This window comes from Amblyomma mixtum, chromosome 2 (genome assembly GCF_055824585.1).
Source record: "Amblyomma mixtum isolate Tamu chromosome 2, ASM5582458v1, whole genome shotgun sequence".
NCBI lineage: Eukaryota > Metazoa > Arthropoda > Arachnida > Ixodida > Ixodidae > Amblyomma > Amblyomma mixtum.
The window spans coordinates 242,194,051-242,208,400 of record NC_143013.1 but is presented as its reverse complement, the minus strand read 5'-3'; the positions used below and the strand labels follow the sequence as shown (position 1 = coordinate 242,208,400).

The 14,350-nt window shown below is 47.0% G+C and overlaps 3 non-coding genes across 3 annotated transcripts; 2 read left to right on the top strand and 1 right to left on the bottom strand.

The window, feature by feature from the left end:
• Positions 1 to 1,341: 1,341 nt before the first annotated feature.
• Positions 1,342 to 1,433, bottom strand: TRNAY-GUA (transfer RNA tyrosine (anticodon GUA)). Its single transcript is given in 2 exon segments — positions 1,342 to 1,377; positions 1,397 to 1,433. It is a non-coding gene; the product is annotated as a tRNA-Tyr (tRNA).
• Positions 1,434 to 2,376: 943 nt separating this feature from the next.
• Positions 2,377 to 2,467, top strand: TRNAY-GUA (transfer RNA tyrosine (anticodon GUA)). The gene is given in 2 exon segments: positions 2,377 to 2,413; positions 2,432 to 2,467. It is a non-coding gene; the product is annotated as a tRNA-Tyr (tRNA).
• Positions 2,468 to 5,076: 2,609 nt separating this feature from the next.
• Positions 5,077 to 5,149, top strand: TRNAK-CUU (transfer RNA lysine (anticodon CUU)). The gene has a single exon. It is a non-coding gene; the product is annotated as a tRNA-Lys (tRNA).
• The last annotated feature ends 9,201 nt before the right edge of the window (positions 5,150 to 14,350 follow it).

The window sequence follows — 14,350 nt, the reverse complement described above, 5'->3', positions numbered from 1 at the left end:
ATGTCTCAAAGATTGAGAACAGGAATCCTTCGAAAAGAAACAGGCATTATGTGAAATCACTCCTAGCACAAGGAATAATTTTCGCAACATTTTATATTAGTGTGGTCAGAAACAGGTTACAGGTCGTCGCTCTGCCGAATATTGAGAGACCACGAGGTACAGAAATCTGGTCTTAGCGATGTAGGGTTGGCATGCGTTCTTTCCAGTAATGCGCACTCCGGTTATAGGATTTTAATCGAACGTCATGGTACTTGGGTGGCTTACGCGTACACGCAACACCAGCATATTCAACAGGTGTAAACCATCGCAGCATTTAGAACAATTTATCCGTGCATCTGAAACAGCTGAACTCCTCCGTTAAACGACTAACTTCTTGTCAGCACAGAAAAACACGAGATCATCTGCATGAGGTGATAATATTTTGAGCTCATTACCCTAAATACAAAAACTACGAACGGCACCACAATTCAGGGTACTCATACACAGGGGCTATAAGTAGTACAAAGCGAAGAGCAGCGGAGACAACGGGCAACCTTGTTTCGCCGGAGACAGAATGGGCACCGGTTGATGAAAAAGCCATTAATGATCAAGCGTGTGGAGAAGTTAGTATAACAGACACGTACTCACTGGGAAAGAACTCAACCCAGATTAGCCTGCTCTAAAAGAGAGCAAAGAAATGAGTGGCACACTCGATAAAACGCCTTTGCAAGGTCGCAGCAGCAATGAAAAACTATACGCGCAACATAAAGTTAGACCATATTGATGGGCCCTTCAAACCATATGTCTTGTAATTTCAAATCAAAGTACACGTTGCAGACTTTTGCGAAAATCCTATGACCTACTTTAGAAAGCATGATAGGTCTGTAGTAAAATAATCGTAGTTTGTCTTTACCATCGCTTTTACAAATCAGCCTGCGAGGCTCTTCTTCTTGAGACTTTGGCTTTAAACAGAAAGAATAAGAAGTCATCCATCAGTGCTGTTTCAGTTTTTATTATCGTACATAAATTTCCATCACCTTGTTTGGAGCGTGCGCAATCGCAGGAAAAGCATAATGTTGTTTATTTCAGTGCAATAAATCCGTTGTAAGCCCAGCGGTGTCGTGTGCGTGTGTCTCCTATTTATTGTCCTGCGTCCGTCTTAGCTGGTTCCATCTATGCGCACTATGAACCCAGCAAATTACGCTTTTGTACGAGCAGTAGCTGAATGCGTGATTTTCAAGTTTCAGTGCGACAAAGCCAAGCACGCGGAGTGACTTAGCGACAGGTTGCTGGCGATAATAATACAGGAATTATAACTACACCATGCGAGTAGGCACTTACTGAAAAGTAAATAAAAAAGACTCCGTCGAGCCGGATTCGAACCAGCGACCTATGGATGCCCATAGTGCGGAGCCTCCTACAGTCCACCGCTCTACCAACTGAGCTATCGACGGGGACGAAGCGGCAGTCGGATTCTTTTCCTCAAGTGCGCCGTAGGCAGCCATTAATTCAGGAGTCAGCTTGGAAGGGTATCCGTAGGCAAAGCAATGGCCCCTGGTGGCTTGCGTTGAAATTTACTCCCCTTGCTTTCTGCGCTGGGTGATTTCTTGTCGTTTTTCATTTTGTCGTTCGCTTCTTAAGGAACTTCTTCGAAGTGGTTCTTTTTCGTCAATTTATTTTAGTTGCATTGCCGCGATCGTCACTATCCCTTCAATATGCATGCGTTTTTCGAGACCGCATGAGAAATGCAAATGGAGATTCGTGGCTGGCTGGCCAAAACCTTATCAGATTTTAGAATTTCGAACCCGTCATAGCTCTGGCGCTGTGGCTATGGCTAAAAAAATTCTGGTCATCTCGCGCGCCCTTCTTCTTTTGCGCCCTCGTTGCACCCCCCAGCTGTGCAGGTCACTCCATACCACACGTGTCATATGACCTTCCTCTCCTCCCTTCTACCGTCGATTATCGAGCAGCGGCTTGCACCACAGCGCGGGTAGGATGGATACGCCAATGGGCGGGACAGACAAGACCCCGTGTTATGTGCGTCATGGAGGGACGTGTACCGCTGACACTGAAACGGTTGTTACTAACGGTCAGCTAAATATATCAGTTTGTGCCTCTTGCGGTCGTGCAAAAGGCATCTTTAAATAAATAATTTCGATGGATGCAAAGAGAATAAAATAGCAAAGCAGGACCAACTAAAGTGCCTAGACAGGCTAACAATTAAGAGAAAGCTGAACGACGAAAGAAAGTTGTGCAGTACACGGGGAGACATTAATTGCAGCTCAGGCCACCTGGGGCCATTGTCCCTTCTAGGGTAAACAGTCAGGCACGCCGCCTTCTGAATCAAGGGCTGCACACGGCGCACTTGAGGAAAAGAAGTTGCCTGCACCACCGTCCCCGTCGATAGCTCAGTTGGTAGAGCGGTGGACTGTAGAAGTTTCGTGCTATAGACATCCATAGGTCGCTGGTTCGAATCCGGCTCGACGGAGTGCTCTTTTTTTAGATACACGCACGCTCAGTGTAGCAGAGCTGCTAGGTATTTACTAATTCTTATCATCGTCCCACAAACGTTGGTATTATTACGGAACCCACGAAATGCTACGTCTCCTTTTTTATTTCAATTCTCGAGGCGTCCATGCGCAACCCATCATTGCGAAATAATTACAGGCGACTTCACCAAAGTTTTTAGTAATGTAGAAGCCACGAAGAACTTATATAGAACACAGGCTTCCGCACTCGCAAACGTTGCCGGTAACACAGTAGTGCGTTGTTACCAGCTAAGTAAAATTATAGAAAATAGCTTCTAACAATCTTAAATTGTGGGCCTTAACTTCCCGGAGTGACACAGGGGCTGTGAGAAACGCCGTAATGGAGGGCTTTGGATCATGGTGTTCTTTAACGTGCGCTGATCTCGCACAGCATATAGTGCTGCTTTGTGCGTTTAGCCTCCATCGAAACGCTGGCCGGTATTGAACACGGGCGTTTGCCATGAGCGTATTCAAGTGACGTACAGTCGGGGACAAAGGTCTTCGGACCACGTGTTCCTCTAACGAAGCCGATAGCTCGGTTATTAGTCGGCGGCTGGAGACCATACTTGTGGAGGTAAAAGTTAAATTTTTGTTCTTTCATCACCACAAGTGCGGTCTTCAGCCGCTGCCTGATAGTAGAGCTATAAGCTTCGTTTGAGGAACACGTGGTCCGGAGACTTTTGTCCCCGACTGTACTGCTGCGGCTGTCTTGGTGCTGCTTACCTTGTATCAACGCATATGTCGTTGCGTTTCTGTCGAGCGACTTTCTGCATGACTTTCGGGGCAATGCGGGCATCGTTAAAAGCAGGGGCGGAAGACAGGGAGTCGGGATGAACAGTTTGCTCAACCGAAGCTCACCGCTGTCAAAGTGTCTGTCGCAGCAGTTGCCCAACCTTGTCATATGCTAGGGAGCTGCGGAATTCTCTGTCGTTTTCTGTTTCTTAATCCGTGCAATACAGAGTGCTGATGAATCGGTAAAATGCACGCAGACTTAAGGATGCAGTTCGGCTGACATCATGCTCCGTCTGGGGCGCTCACTTGGACGCGGCTACGCTGTTTTGTGTGTCGAGCGAAACCTGAGCGACCAGTCAGTTGTCTTACCGAAGCGTGCAACGTCGACGAGGCTGCACGCGATAGTATACAGTCAGCTGCTTCACTGGGCTTTCTAGTAGTCTTGTTTTTGCTTTCTCCTCTGCTGATCAGTATCTCCGCTTCCCGTAGCAGTTGGCAGGGCTCCAAGTGCTGAACGCGCGTGCCCTGAGAGGTAATTAAATGATCGAGAGTCCTGTGCTCTACCGCGAATAGAAGGCCATAACAAGCACCACCTGATCGTCGAGGGAAATGTGCACTAGTACGTCCTACTCTCTGGCACTAACCATCGCCCGGCTAGCTCGACCAAAAATTGAGAGGCGATGCGGTCGAGCCCAGGCTTGAAACACCTTTCTGGCAACAAGAATTTATTACGTACTCCAGGTCCTTCACTGCGCCAGACATTACATACAGCGTTTCCATCGTATATTTGCGACGTTTATTTGGTCCTCCAAATTTGAGCCCATGCGGCGTGATAACCTTTTCAGGCCTGTTTGTGCAGGAGGCCTGGGCCTAGAGCACCTGTATGTGAGACAGTTGGTTGCCCGTTTCTTCTTTTTTCGTGCTTGTTCCCTTCCGATTATTAGAGCATTCTTGCAGGTTAACTTCATGACTCTACTTCCGAACTTAGTAGTTTCTTCCAATTTTACTGAACGACCCCGTTTACTAGGCTTTATGCAGGAAGTTTATGCCTCCGTGCGTTTTTTGACAGTTCGGTTTTCAAATGAGTACTTATATTCTGTTTCGCGCAAAAATCTGTACAGGGATTTGATATCCATGCTCTTCCCGCCCCCACTGTATCGTTCCGTCTACGTTGGGCTCATGGGTCATGATGTTTTAAAGCGAGTGCGTAAAATGCCAATTTCTCCTTGCACCAAAACATTTTTCTATAAATTACACACTGAAACTCTACCTGTCAAGACGTGGCTCGATAGGAAAAACATTTTTGTGTCTTCTGTAAACTGTCGCTTGTGCAATGTGCCTGAAACAATTGAACATTGTTTTATAGACTGCAAAGACGCGATTTTGTTTTGGGATGTGTTGCAAAGGACGCTACAGAAAGATTTCCTCCTAAATTCCTACAGTGTGCGCTACCTTGTTGTTTCCCAACCTGACTCGAATCCTTATGATATGATTCTTCTGATTGGACTTCATAGTCTGGAAAACGCGCATGCAAGATCGCAACGTTGAACCTGTTGTTTCGCCCAGAATTCACTTTAGCCGAATGTTGCTGCAGGTAACGGACATTTACAAAAAATCGGACTTTGTACCGGATTGGTTTCCTCTCCTGATGCGCTGTATATCTTTACCGGCCTTTTAGTTATAATATGTTACTATTATGTTTCTGCCACGTAGCGCCTACCTAGGTGCTCTGTAAATAGTTGTTTTTGTGTGTGTATATATACACACACATATGTATATATATGCTTTGTATACAAAACCATGTAAATAAATACCATGAAAGAAAAAAAAAAAAAAAGCCCGGCTAGCTCAGTCGGTAGAGCATGAGACTCTTAATCTCAGGGTCGTGGGTTCGAGCCCCACGTTGGGCGCTTTTTTTTCTGAATTTTTGAAAATTATTGTACTTGGTTTAACCCTGTAATGCCCGGCGCATCACTTTTAATACAGATCGTAAAAATGTAAATAATTTTAATTCCTGTTCATATGACGTCAAGTATTGCTGATATACTAGAAGACGCAGTCTTTTCCAACATATTAATAAAAACAAGACCTAAGCTCTAGCTCTCAGAGATGCTGCTGATAATAACGCTGCATTAGCAAAATATGGAACGGTTTCGAAACCCGGTCTTGATTTACTTCATGGGTCAGCGTATTTATGCCCAGTTTTGTCGACCTTGAAAAAAAAATCACGAAAATTAGCTATTGTTAATTATGTTGGGGTGTTCTGATATACTTCGTAAGTTTTTAATATTTCTGCTCTGAACGGACCATTAGAGAATAAATACTGGACGTTGATAACTTTTTGCGACATTTTCAATCCCTTAACATTACTGGGCTAAAACTGGGCTTAAAAGATTTTGGCCAGATTTGACATGAGCCGTTAATTTTTGCCTCCGTAGGGCTTTCCAGCCACATCTTTAGTTTGGATGAACGACATCACATTTTCGTTGTCGGTGATGAGGTAACTATATGCCGCTAATTCTGTAATAATGAATGTGGGGAAATATCATTTCTTATGCAATAAAAAAAAATTGAAAATCAATAGTGCACTGAGGAGTTCACAAAATCTAAATTAGCGATTTTCTTTCACTTGATTCATTCCTCTTAGCAGGACAAAAATAAACACACCATGCTGTTTGCAGAAAATATTATTGCCCGTGATGCTGATAGTTAATAAACGACAATGAAGTGTGTCACTCATGGGGCCCATGAAGAGAGTCCCACTGTGCCTCAACCTTGATGATGGCGCGTTCGCGCTGTTGTTGCTTCGTTGTTTGATGAATTACTGTCGTTTATGAATTAACGACATCGTTGAGAGTACGGACGTGCAAAGTGTCTCCAAAATATGAAGGCGACATTGACGACAAATAGAGGTGGCCTGTATCGGTAGATTATCACGGTCTAAAAGCGAGTACGCTACTTTCACTGAAAAATGAGCTTTCATAAACTAGAAAAAAAAAAGAAATGCGGGTGTCGCTACCACCGGCCGATTTCTCAACTGCGGTGTGTCAATACAGCTTTTTTTTTTGGCACTGATGGAGGCTATAGGCTAAACCGCCACTCACTTGGAAGCGGTCATCGCACCGGAGTCCTTTTCGATGTAGACGCTACGTGTTCGGCGTAAGTGCCGAGGAATATTTGAAATGCAGTGTTCTCAGCAATTAACGCGTCTTCTAATGCACACCCAGGAACAGCCGCATAGAATCAGTTTTTACTGAAAATGAAAAGTGGATGCGTTAATTTGCCTCAGTGTTCCCTTATGATGACTCGGGCCAGCTTTTGTTTTGAGTGAAAATTGATTGTGTGACTCGCTCTGGCTATGCTGACGTCTGTACTACAGCAATAGGCACATTTATTGCTGATGAAATTGTATTTGAAAGTTTTCCGCAGCTATATTCAAACACTTGACGCCAACGCCGGAGAAGGGCCCCGTGGATAGCGGTGTAACGTAACTTCAGCGATCCGCGAGAAATAAACTATCTTGACACACCGCAGTTTACTTGTAAAGAGGCCGGTTATGGCGGCAGCTATATTTCATGCTTTTACCTTCTCCCGCTTATCGAAGCTTTGTTCTTGATACCGTGAACGAATAGTGGTTCCACATCTCGCGCCATGCTTGGAATATGATTTCAGCCCAACTGCAGCCTTAGGGCTACCGCAAGAAAGCTATATGCCGTAGTTGAGTTATAATCCGTTCTGGTATAGGATGGTCGAACCCGGTGCCACTGCCTCTCTGGGGCGGCCGTTGTATCAGATAAGCTAACAAGGGCTGTTAGTCCGTAATTATTCCCTTATTTAAAATTTACTCCACCACGGGGAATTCTCCTGGATTCCTGGAAGCATTCTAATCACAGCCGGCGCAAGCAGATCAACTTCGTCGAAGTCTTAGACCACCCGGCCATCGTCACTTTTTTCTTAAACGTAGCATTTATTAGAGCGAAATTTTGTTCAATGTACAGGGTCAATCACACTTAGAGGGAACATGGCTCCGCGTGTGCGCAACCACGCGGAGCTCCATTGCGACCCAGCCGGTGGCAAACTTGTGCAAAGGGGCAGATGACACGAAGCAACACGTCGAGGTCCCTCTTCTCGTGCGCCCCTCTGCATTGATTCACGCACGGGTTAGATGCAATGGCACTCCGCAGGTATGTGGCTACGCGGAGTCGTGTTCCCTCTAAGTGTGATTGACCCTGTACGTGAACTATTCACAAAGTGTTTAGGAAGCAGTATTAAATCTGGTAAAAAAAAAAAAACACGTCCAGCCAAGAAGGCTGTCGAACTACTAACAGCTGCACCGTGAACACTTGGTAAGTAGTGTCAAGGCCACCCGAGGCAGCAAAGAACCACAGTGGAGGCGAGGCTGTGCATATCATCAAGACAGGGTGCCGATTCGGTATGGAGTCTATATGGCCATATATTTACCTGATATGTAGTATTAGTCAATGAATATGGGATGATACTGATGTAAGAGATTCACAATGCCGCTCCCGTAAGAAAGAACATATCAAGGGGTTCATCAACAAATACCAGTGCAGTAATGCATCTTGCAGCATGAGCAGTCAAATTAATTCGCTTCTTCGATGTCCACTGTAGGTCATCCCAGATATTTTTGCGTGTTTACAATCAATGCAGCAATGCTCTATGGTACTGGAACGCCACAGAGGCGGCATTTTACCCAAGACACAAGAATGCTCTTGTCCTCTTGCCAATGTCTGTGTGTGTAGCGTATAGAAAAAATGCTTTGTACAGGGCGAGAAAGGCCTTTTACATAATATTTTATGTACAGTCCCCGTCAAAAGTATACAGCCCAAGGGTATTGCTTCTGAGCTGTTTAGTGGGGCTCCCTAGCACATCTAGCCGTCGAAATCTTGGAAGGCTTGAGGACGCGAAGCCATTCCTCTCTGTAGAGGTTGCGGTCGCTGAAGGTGCATAATCAGGCACACAGCAGGCTTTTGCCGTATACTCTTGACGGAGGATGTGCGTCCTGTACAACCGTTTCGGCGGTACTGAAAACAAGAACTCAGGAGCAAAGCGAACCCGTAAGAAACGAACATCGAAATAGACCCCATGGATTGACACCCATAAACTCGAACGACCACAAATATTAGAAGAGGCAATAAGGAAAGGCAAAATAGTACTTAAATTAGCTTTCAAGAACGCACGAACTATCGTGTAGGAAGTGTCTCGGAAAAGCATGAAACGCGAAACAATATTTGTCGCACATAAAGATGGGCTAAAGCAATGGCACCAGCGCTGACAGGCAGGAATACGATATCATCTCTCAAAGATTGAGACCAGGAATCCTTCGAAATGAAACAGGCATTATGTGAAACCACTCCTAGCACAAGGAATAATTTTCGCAACATTTTATATTAGTGTGGTCAGAAACAGGTTACATGTCGTCGCTCTGCCGAATATCGAGAGACCACGAGGTACAGAAATCTGGTCTTAGCGCTGTAGGGTTGGCATGCGTTCTTTCCGGTGGTGCGCACTCCGATTGTAGGATTTTAATCGAACGTCATGGTACTTGGGTGGCTTACGCGTACATGCAACACCAGCATATTCAACAGGTGTAAACCATCTCAGCATTTAGAACAATTTATCCGTGCATCTGAAACAGCTGAACTCCTCCGTTAAACGACTAACTTCTTGTCAGCACAGAAAAACACGAGATCATCTGCATGAGGTAATAATATTTTGAGCTCATTACCCTAAATACAAAAACTAAGAACGGCACCGCAATGACAAGCTGGGAAATGGTCGATGGATGCTCTTCCCACGCTCGGCTCGGTGCCAAAGATCTTCGAGAAGCAACCGACGACTGGGGAAGAAAGGTTGCCCCTCGTCTGAAAAAAAAAAAAAAACCGAACGAATCAGAGGAAGCCGGCGCAGCTGCGGCTGCGACGTCATCAGGCCACACCTGTGTTCGATGGACGCGAGCTGACAACAGTATGGTTGCCTCGCAGTGCGACAGAGATGCGGACTTACGCTCCTCCTCGCCAGTTCCCACGTGTGGGCTCTCAACAGGTGTCTTCGTTGGCTGTGTCGTGTGGTGCCGATCTTTTGTGTCACGATGAATTGCCGCCTGGTGAAAGGGCAGAGCCTTGGGCTATTTAACCTGCGCCCAAAGTGAGCACGAACGCTCTCGTCCCTGGGAAAAAGGCTCATCCAGTCGATCGACGTCATGAGCTCTTAAATTTTGATTCCTTGCTCTTCTTTTGTAAATTTATGTAAATAAGTGTCTTAGTTTCTTGCCATTAAACCAGCTTGTTTTCGTATTTTCCCAACCTTCGAAGCTTCAGACTTTCCTCAGCCCGACGACTCAACACGCTACCAAATGGAGCCCGGGTTCGAGCTTTCCTGTGCGCCACAACAACTGGTGATCAGCGGTGGGATCTGAAGCTACAAGCGGCAACAACGGTAGACCAGCGAGAGGGGAGCTGTCTCAGGACATGATCACATGTGTGGGTGAGTGCTTGGCTTTTCCTCTGATGTGAGCCAGCTTCTAAAAGAGGGTTAAATTTTAGAACTGGTAGAGACATGTACTTAAATCCTAGAGGTTTGGTATTTTTGGCATAGTGGTTTTGGAAATAGCCCAGACTCAGATCTATCATGGACCTGCAGAAGCTGCAGAAGCCGGACCTGCTGCAGTTGTGTGAGGAATTAGGGATTGAGACAAGGGGTTTGGCACGAAAACCCGTGATAATTCAGGCCATTACTGATTTGGGGGCAGATGATGAGGAGCTCATTGAAGCATGGAGCCTCATCGAACAAAAAAAGAAAGAGCGGGACGAAGAGCAGCTCAGACATAAGAAAGAGCAGGAGAATGAAGCAAAAAGAATGGAGCGGCAGATTGAGCTCCGTAAGTTAGAAATGGAGTTGAGCAAGAGGTCGGACAATTGTCCCCAGCAAGTGGTACCTCTTCTCAGCAAGGAGACTGGGTTCAAGATGTCTAAGCACATGCAGCCATATGTGGTACCAGGGGATATCAGTCTGTATCTTGCAAATTTTGAACGAACCTGCGAGAACCTCGCCTACAGTCAAGAGACTTGGTCTCAAAGGTTACTGACGGTTCTGCCCTGCGAGGCAGCGGAGGTTGTCGCGTGGCTCAGCAAGGAGGACGCGGACAACTACGAGAAGGTCAAGGCTTGCCTTCTACGAAAGTATAGACTTAGCGCCGAAGCGTTCAGGCAAAGATTTCGGGGAGCTAAGAAGTCGAGGGACGAGAGCTATCCCGATTTCTTATACAATTTGAAAGTGAACTTGGTTGAGTGGCTAAAGAGTACGGAGTCATATAGTGACCGGAACGCTGTAGTTGAGGGAATTTTGTTGGAGCAGTTTTACAACTGCCTCCCTGAAGAGGAGAGAAATTGGCTAAGGGACCGGGGCAACGTAGCGTCGGCGACGAAAGCTGCCGAACTCGTTGAAGAGTACGCTTCGCGCCGGAAGCTGCTGGAACCTTACATGCATGACCTGGTAGTGAACGGGAAGCCATGCAAGGTGCTGCGCGACTCAGCTGCAACGATGGATGTTGTCCATCCGTCGTATGTGTCACCATCCTATTACGCAGGCCAATTTTCATGGATCCGCCAGGTTGTGGACGAGCACAGCGTGTGCTTGCCTATAGCGAGAGTGGTAATTGAGAGCCCTTTCGGTACGCATACAACCGAAGCTGCAGTTTCAGGAAAGCTACCTAAATGCTATCCGTATTTGTTTTCCAACAAATCTGATATGTTACTAAGGGAGAAGGGGATCCTTTTTGGAGACCGAGTGGTGCAGGCATTAACACGTTCGAAGGCGCGAGAACTTGCAACACAGCTTACTGAGGAGAATTCCCCTACGGAGGAAACAGCAGTGAAACTGGTGGAGGAAACGGATGAACAGGGTTCAGGAAATCGCGCTAGTGAGGCCCCCGAGACCGGTCAACCAGCTGGTGGTGAGCTTAACGAACCGCAGAACGAGGAAATCATCGATAGTGCCCTTTTGCCGCCAGTGTCAAGTAGTTTCACGACGCTCCTGAGCGGGAACCGAGAGGAGCTGGCTATGGAGCAAGCCAATGACCAGACAATACAGGAGATCAGAGAGCTTCACAGAACAAATAAGAGAGCAAAGGGGAATATTGCTTTCCGAATGAGAGGCGGTGTGCTTTATCGTTTATACACGGATAAGCGGGGAGAGGAGCGAGACCAATTAGTCGTTCCGCAGAAGTACCGACAAGACTTACTTCGAATTTCTCACGGCAATTCGTGGTCATGCCATCTGGGAATCAAGAAGACAAAGCAGAGGCTTTTGCAAGAGTGGTACTGGCCTGGATGTTTTAAGGATATGGAGCGTTTTGTGAGATCGTGCGACACGTGCCAGCGGGTCGGAAAGGCGCAAGATAAGTGGAAAGCACCGATGGTGTTAGTCCCAATCATTACTGAGCCGTTTCACCGGTTGGTGATAGACGTAGTTGGGCCACTTCCCGTGACAGAGACAGGGTGTCGTTATATCCTCACCATGTTATGCCCTGCCACGAAGTTTCCAGAGGCTGTCGCGCTGCACGAAGTGACGTAAGAGAGCGTCGTGGATTCACTGTTATCAGTCTTTGCTCGAGTCGGATTTCCTTCCGAGATCCAAAGTGATCAGGGTAGTGTATTCACAAGTGCCCTCACTACCTCATTTCTAGAGCGGTGCGGCATGATAGTGCATAGCTCAATCCATCATCTGCAGAGCAACAGCATAGAAAGGTGGCCTTCTGTTCTAAAGCGTGTGCTTAGGGGACTATGCTACGAAAACAAACGCGACTGGGACGCATGCCTACTTGCAGCGCTTTTCGCTTTGCGGTCAGTGCCGCATGAATCCACAGGATTTAGCCCCGCCGAGTTGGTGTACGGAAGGTCACTGCGCTCACCTTTGCGAATGGTACGCGAAGCCTGGGAAGGGCGCGGGTAAGACCCGACAGTAGTAGAGATCGTCTTGACTCTGCTGGATCGTCTACATAACTCTAAAGTACTCGTGGAGGCCAGCATGAAGTCAGCCCAGGCTCGTTCGAAGGTCTATTATGATCGGACAGCTCGTCAACGGATGTTTTGCATCGGTGACAAAGTAATGTTGCTGAGAGCTTCAAGGCAAAATAGGCTCGAAGTGCAGTGGGAAGGGCCTGCAGAAGTAGTTGCCAAGCTCTCTAACACCAATTACGTGGTGAAAACCCCAGGAAAGCGCAAAGAAGTGCGCATTTATCATTGCAACCTAATGAAGCCTTACGTACAGAGAGAAGCAGCGGTAAATCTAACGCTTAACCTTCCTGAGGAGATGGAAGACAACCTTATCTGTCTAAGCGGGGAGGAAAGCAGCGCGCAGGGACTTCTCAAGAGGACTAAGCAGAGAGGAGAACTAAAAGAAAATCAGTTGTCTGATCTCGGCGAACTGATAGCAGAGTTTGATGACTGCTTCGTAGACAGGCCAGGAAGGACTGATTTGATTAAGCACGATATCGAGTTAACCTCCGAGAGGCCAGTGCGGTCAAGGTGCTATCGACTCTCTCCTAGGCAGAGAGATATCCTTGATAGGGAGGTAAAGCGCATGCTGGAGTTGGGAGTAATCAAGCCCTCCGAAAGCGAATACGCTTCGCCTATGATCTTGGTGGAAGCTCCGGGTAAAGACCCAAGGCCGGTAGTAGACTATCGGAAGTTAAATACTCTCACAAAGGATCAAGTGTATCCTATTCCCAATATCGAGGAGAGAGTGGAACAGGTCAGCCGAGCAGCCTATGTAACCACGCTAGACCTTACTCGAGGGTACTGGCAAGTGCCGCTCACTGAGCGCGCCAGCAGATGCGCAGCTTTCGTCACTCCAGCGGGAAGCTATCAACCAACAATGATGAGCTTCGGGCTCAAAAATGCTCCCTTTTGTTTTTACCGCCTCATGGATAGGGTTCTGAAGGGCTGTGAAGCATTTGCGGTGCCCTACTTGGATGACATTGCTGTCTTCTCACATTCATGGGCGGACCATGTATCGCATCTGAGAGCAGTGCTAAGCCGTTTGCGTCAAGCTGGGCTCACTGTAAAGGCCGAGAAGTGTTACCTTGCGAGAGCAACAGTGGATTATTTGGGTCACAACGTGGGCCAATTTTCAGGAAACCCACTGAGGTTGAGATCTCGGCGTTGGCAGACTACCCGCGGCCTAGAACAAAGATGGACATTCGGGCATTCTTAGGGCTCACGGGATATTACAATCACTACATCCGTGATTATTCATCTTTGGGAAGCCCCCTGACCGATGCTCTCCGCAGGACAGAGCCGACAAATGTAGTCTGGACGAAAAAAAGGAAGCGTCGTTCTTAAACTTGAAGGCAGCACTGATTATCCGCCCGATATTGCGAGCTCCTGATTACGACCGAGAATTCACGGTCCAGTGTGATGCCAGTGATCGAGGGCTAGGTGCAGTTCTCTGCCAGAGGGATGACAACGGCAACGAACATCCCGTGCTCTACCTAAGCCGAAAACTCAGCTCTCGAGAGATGGCGTACTGCGCGTCGGAAAAAGAGTGCGCTTGCATTGTTTGGGCTGTTCAGAAATTACAATGCTACCTCGGAGGCTTCAAATTCGTCGTAGAGACAGACCATTGCCCCCTTTCGTGGCTGCAAAGTTCGACATCAAAGAACAGTCGCCTTCTGAGGTGGAGCCTGATTCTGCAGCAGTATCATTTTGAGATAAGGTACAAGAAGGGCAAATTAAATGGAAACGCGGACGCACTTAGCCGTTCTTTCTAAGCAGTCCGGGGTGCACTTCATGTAACCAATATTGCTACTCAGTTTTTTTTTTTCGAGCGTTTTTGAGTGTGAATGTGTATCGTAGCAGGTTTGGTTTTCTTAGCTTACGTGGGTCCTGAGAAGTTGCAGTGTGGGCTTTTCTCAACGGCTATTTAACCAGATTGTAGCTCCCTCTTTTGGAACTGGTTTGCTCGGAGGGAAGTTGAGTGCTTGCTTGAGCATGTGGTTGAAGTTCCAGAGACGCCTGAAAGAATTGGCCGACGTAATAGTGTCACAAAATTCGGCGCATTTTAGAAACAAACAAAGAAAAACCGCCGCG